At 43.1% G+C, this 6,231-nt stretch overlaps 1 non-coding gene across 1 annotated transcript; it reads right to left on the bottom strand.

Annotated features, from left to right (window-relative positions):
* Window positions 1–5,880: 5,880 nt before the first annotated feature.
* LOC118994220 (small nucleolar RNA SNORA21) lies at window positions 5,881–6,016 on the bottom strand. The gene has a single exon (XR_005068007.1). It is a non-coding gene; the product is annotated as a small nucleolar RNA SNORA21 (small nucleolar RNA).
* Between the last annotated feature and the right edge of the window lie 215 nt (window positions 6,017–6,231).

The raw sequence follows: 6,231 nt of genomic DNA, 5'->3' as shown, positions 1-6,231 counted from the left end.
GAAAAGAATGTGAGCTAACTTAAGAAAGAAGAGTGCTTATGCAAGGTTAGATGGAGGAAAAATAGTAAGAGTAAGAAATAGAAACTTGATGTAGTGTGAGAGAAAATAAAGTTCACAATAGCATTAATAAAGCTCAGGAAAATGGCAAAATGGATTGAGACCAGGGAAGGGTACTGTGTGGGATTTGGAATAACATTAATATGATAAGAAAGATATAATTTGAATTAAAAAATAAAAACTAAAAGACTAAGAGTAGTGTGTTATTTGGAATATGAGTGAAGTGAAAGAAAAAATTTAAAGCAATATGAAAGGAAGAATAAAAAACAAAACAAAAAACTAAATAAATGGAAAGAACAAAAAGAATTTTTTTAAAAACATGCAAGTTCTGGAACTTCTGTCCCAGATGGAGCTTTAGGTAAATATACTTTGCCTCTGTACACAACCAAAAGAAAGATAAAAACTAATTTAAAAACAAAAATAACCAGAATTGCCAGAAAAACAAACCATATGGAAGTCTAACAACCAAGGAGTTAGAGAAGAAACATTCATTCAGACTGGCAGAAAGGGCAGAGACTGGCAGCCAAGGTGGAGGGGCAGAGAGGACTTGCTGCAAGGCAGCAGCTGGAGGGCCAGGTGGGCAGGGTGGCAGTTAGTAGATCAGGTAGTCTCACATTTGCATGTGGATAAACTAGGAGGAACAATTTGGGAGCAAGATGCACCATGAAGCCCAGGGTTCCAGCATAGGGAAACAAAGCTGTAAAAACTTGCGGGCCCTGGAGTGACAGGAGATACTCCCAGCCTCACAGGAGAGTTCATTGGAGATATACACAGAGTCCATCCAGGAATCAGTACCGGAAGGGACCAATTTGCTTGTGGGTAGTGGGGGAAGTGACTCAAGCTGACCAAGAGCCGAGCAAGCATCATTGTTTCCTCTCAGACCCCTCACCCACAAACAGCGCCACAATACAGCAAAGTGGGTTGCCCTGCCCTGGTGAATACCTAAGACTCTGCCGCTTACTAGTAACAGGTGTGCTGAGACAAAAAAAAATATGGTCCAAATGAAAGAATAGGTCAAAGGTCCCAAAATAGAACTAAGGGATGAAGAGGTAACCAACCTATCAGATGCACAGTTCAAAAACTGGCAATCGGGAAGCTCACAGAAAGGGTGAGTATGCTCATAAGAGAGAGGAAGACGTGAAGGCTATGAAAAGTTAAATAAAAGTAAATATACAAAGAACCAACAGTGAAGGGAAGGAAACTGGACTCAAATCAATGGTTTTGAGCAGAAGAAAAATAAACATTCAGCCAGAAGAGAATGAAGAAACAAGAATTCAAAAGTATGAGGAGAGGCTTAGGAACCTCCAGGACAACTTTAAATGTCCCAACATCTGAATCATAGGGGTGCCAGAGGAAAACAGGAAGAGTAAGAAATTAAAAACTTATTTTTAAAAAATGAAGGAGAATTTCTCCAATCTGGCAAGGGAAATAGAGTTCCAGGAAGTCCAGGAAGCTCAGAGAGTCCCGAAGAAGTTGGATCCAAGGAAGCACATACCAAGGCACATCGTAATTACATTATCCAAAGTTAAAGATCAGGAGAGAATCTTAAAAGCAGCAAGAAAAAAGGAGACAGTTACCTATGAAGGCGTTCCCATAACACTGTCAGCTGATTTCTCAAAAGAACCCTTGTGAGAAGGGTGAGAAGGTGAGAAGGGGCTGGCAAGAAGTATTCCAAGTCATGAAAGGAAAGGACCTACATCCAAGATGACTTTCTCCAGCAAAGTTATCATTTAGAATGGAAGGGCAAATAAAGTACTTGCCAGATAAAGTCAAGTTAAAGGAGTTCATCATCACCAAGCCCTTATTATATGAAATGTTAAAGGGACTTATCTAAGATAAAGAAGAAGATCAAACCTATGACCAGTAAAATGACAACAAACTCACAACTATCAACAACTGAACTTAAAAAACAAAACAAACTAAGCAAACAACTAGAACAGAAACAGATTCACAGAAATGGAGATTATATGGAGGGTTATCGGGGGGAGGGAGAATAGAGGAAAAGGTACAGGGAATAAGAAGCATAAATGGTAGGTACAAAATATACAAGAGGAGGTTAAGAATAGTATGGGAAATGGAGAAGCCAAAGAACTTATATGTGCAACCCACTGACATAAACTAAGGTGGTGGGGAGTACTGATGGGAGAGGTGGTGCAGGGTAGAGGGAAATAAAGGGGAGAAAAATAGGACAACTGTAATAGCATAATATTTTTTAAAAAATAAAATAAAATATATTTTTTTAAACCATGAAAGTTCTGATGAAGAGCAAAGTGAAATTTGTCTCAGCTGTTGATGTTTGCCTTCTGACTTCTTTCTTGATCCATCTTTGGTTTTCTTACAACTCCAGGTCTTATTGGGAAGGAAGGAAGGAAGGAAGGAAGGAAGGAAGGAAGGAAGGAAGGAAGGAAGGAAGGAAGGAAGGAAGGAAGAAGGGAGGGAGGGAGGGGGGGGAGGAAGGGAGGGGGGAGGGAGGGAGGGAGGAAGGGAGGAAGGAAGGAAGGAAGGAAGGCAGGCCTCCTGCTGATTGTTAGGCCTGCCCGGCCAGTTCTGCAGATCTTCCTGGTTCCTGCAGGCAGAGGTGGGGCTGGGCTCCATTGTTTCCTTTCCTGTGGTTCTACAAGGATTGGGGCTGAGTCCAGGCTACAATAATCACAGGTGCCCAGTTTCCAGCCCACGCCCTCAGAGCTCTGTGCACATTTGTGCCAGGCTGGTGCCAGTAAGCCACCTCGCTTTGCATCCCTTTGATCAGTCCCTGAGGTGCACTGAGGGGGAGCAAATTGAACCCACACTCCTTCTTTGCTTGCGTAGCCACTGTGTGGGTGAGGTCCCAGTATGGTGCTCCTCAATTCCTCTTCTGAAAAGAACCTCTTTGAGTGCTGCTGCCATTCTGAGCCATTGCCCAGCTTTCCACACAGTCTGACTCTGGCAAGTGCAGAGTCTATCTGGATCATGGCCAGTCATGGTCCACCTCTTCTCCCAGCTCCAGGTATCACTAGGATCCCCCAAATTCTCTGGCACTGTCTCAGTTGGTGACCACTGCCCCAGCCTGAGTACACCACTGGCTGTGTGTTGCTGGTTGCCTTTTTTCTTCCCACCGACTTCATGCGTCCAAGTCTCTCCTGGCATGGGCCTGGGACTTTCCCACTCTGGGAGGGGAGAGAGCCACTAGGCAGCTGTCACTGACCCTTCAATGTCCCCACAGCAGCCATGGTCTCCAGCGCCAGGCCTGGGGACCTTTCCTGTCAACCTACGAAACCTCCTTACCACCCATTTTGAAGTGGGTTCTGCACACGTCAGCTTCCAAACTTTGTGTCATCTGAGATCCTGTTGGCTGTTCACTTTTTTTTGTTCAGAAGATTGGCTAAGTGTCCCAGTTGGGTGCATAGAGCAAGTGGGCTCAACTCCCACCTACGTTGTTGCCATCTTCTCTCTCTTATTCTACCTTTCATTTGGTCTACTGTGAAGTAAATGTTCTCTATTGCATTTTTCATCCATTCATTGAATTGTTCAGTTCCAGAATTTCTGCTTGGTTCTTTCATATGATTTCTACTTCTTTCTTAAATTTATCATTTTATTAATGTATTTTCCTGATTACATTGAATTATCTTTCTGTGTTTTCTTGTAGTTTGTTGAATTTCCTCAAAAGAGCTATTTTGAATTCTTTATCAATTAGATCACAAAATTCCATATCATTGAATTCAGTTACTGGAGGATTATCTTTTGGTGATGCCATGGTTCCTTCATTCTTTATGTTCCTTAAAGTTTTGCACTGCTGCAAACTCCTCAAATCTTTATTGTTGTCTTCAGTTGGAATATAATGTTCATTGGTCCTGTTATATCGGGATTTTTCTCTGATCCTGTATGAGTATAACTACTTCACCATTCTTACTCTCCTTGTGACAGAATTCTGAACCTTTTATGTGTTCTCTGGTTCTTACAACTCACCAGGTTGGCCATGAGATGGCGTTGCTGCTGAGCTTTTGGTTTTTCTCTGTCCACGGCTCCAGGCATGATTTTCTGAGATCACTGGAGCTCTCTCTAGCCACTGCACTCAGGAGTGCACACAGGAAGCAGCTGAGGGTGAGTGGGGGGGATTGTGGGTTTAGCACTGAGGCATTGTGAGGTGCTTGTGGATCCAGACAGGACATCCTCTGGTGAGATTCTCCCAGAGGCTCATGGGCAGACTTCTTGCTGAAATCCTGAGCATAGTTTATGGGAACCATGTCCCTTTAACTCCCTTCGACATTCTTGTCTGCTTCTTTTCTGTTCTCCCACCTCACCCCCTCCAGTCATGGAGGTCCTGCCTTAGTCCTCTAGGTGCTTCTAGAGAGAAATCTGTTTCATTCCAGCAATGCCCCGCACAGCTGAGGTATCTGGCATTCACTCATTCCTTGTTTTCCTGTGGGCGAGGTCATCATTAGCCAGTTCAGTCCCACCTTATGAAGACACCACTGGTAAAGTTCCTCTCACCCCATCCAATGCAACCAAATCCATAATCTTTATTTTCTCCAGTGGAATGTTGGATTTCCCCTCAGGAAAGCTGGACTTCTGAAAAGTCTCTCTTGCCCATGGGTGTGTCTGCCACGGTCAGCACTCTCCAGGTGTTACCCCCACCATGGCTGAGAGGGGTTGGGGCCAGTTTGCCTGTTCTTGCTGGCTCCATTACCTGTACCAAGGTCTGTCTGCCTGCCACCAGATGCACAGGTTGGTAAGACTTCTCCCAGGCCCTTGGCATATAGTGCTGGATCCCACAACTCCTGTGGAAAGATGCCTAATTATTCGTTTTAAAAGAGAGACAAAGAGAAGGGACATCTTACACCACCACGGTTCTGATGTCTCCCCATTCCCACTTTTCCTAATCAAGATATTCCCCTTTGTTTATGAGATTTAGCTTGCTTTAGTGTTATTTTTGTCTTTAAAAAAATCAAACTCTTATTTTCCCTATGCGACTTAAAATATAGGCATAGTTGTCCAGGCCAGGTAGCTCAGTTGGTTAGAATGTCGTCCTGATACACCAGGGTTGCGGATTCATCCCTGGCCAGGGCACATAGGAGAAGCAACTAAGGAATGCATATATAACAGGAATGACAAATTTATGTTTCTCTCTCTCTAAAATCAGTTTATTAAAAAGTTAAAAATAAATAAAATATAGACAATTTTAAATAATAAAATGGGTTTCTTCACAAGGATGTGCTAATGACTAGCAAGAAATTAAGTCGGTTGGTTTGAAAATATACAAAACAAGAATTTATGTCATGGATATCATGTATAGAATTTATATCATGGATACATGGGCACCTCCCCACATATTTAAGGGAAGAATGATTAGGAAAGCGTAAGATAGATTCATGAAGGGGGCACGTAGTCACTTGTTTGCTTGGATGGACCTGGGAAGAGGAGATAGGGAGTTTGGGGCCACTCAGAGAAGGGGTGGGAAGTGGAGAGGAGGGGCGCTGGCTGTGATCTCTGAGGGAAGGGAAGACACCTAAGGAAACCTGCATGATCAAAGAAATAGAGAGTCACATTGTTCTCGCTCAACTCGCCCACACCTTCCGATCAAACAAATACCCACCCATTATTCTCTGGGATGCTTCCCAATTAAACATTTGACTTGGAACATGACACTTCAAACCGGAAGTATGGGAGAAATTTCATCCCCGGTCTCCAACTTCTCATTAGGAATGCTATATCCAGTTATATTTTTTAATCATACAATTAAAAAGTGAAGACAGCTCTTAAGGCTGTTTCGTAATGTGTAATATGTGCTTTATATTTTATGAACACAGAGAACCTGGTACTTGGGTAAAGACTGTTTTTTTTTCCCCTTGTCACACCACCGATTGAAGCAAAACAACACGTCGTACTGCCACTTCACCCAAAAGCGGTGTTTTTACTTTGCCTTTTCTTGACGGCCCAGTGGGTCATTAGCGAAAGGCCCAAGGAGTGCTTTTCAAAGGGGCGATAAAGACTGTTTTTATGACGAGACCTCAATTAGAAATGTGACTTCTTTTGTGAAGGAGAAAAAAAAGAGCATTGCCAAGGCTGCTGGCCTGGAGCAGCTCACATTTCATTTCTTGTGGAGCTGAAGGCACAGGACAAGTCTTTCATAAAATAAGGATATTGGAGCACGTTAGAAACAACAGGAAGTCCAGAGGCTTTTCTCCTTCACACTTG

The sequence above is a fragment of the Sturnira hondurensis genome, unplaced genomic scaffold, assembly GCF_014824575.4.
Source record: "Sturnira hondurensis isolate 20B ecotype Veracruz unplaced genomic scaffold, ASM1482457v3 Scaffold0009178, whole genome shotgun sequence".
Taxonomy (NCBI): domain Eukaryota; kingdom Metazoa; phylum Chordata; class Mammalia; order Chiroptera; family Phyllostomidae; genus Sturnira; species Sturnira hondurensis.
Note: the sequence above shows the minus strand (reverse complement) of the source record. Positions and strands in the feature narration are given on the sequence as shown.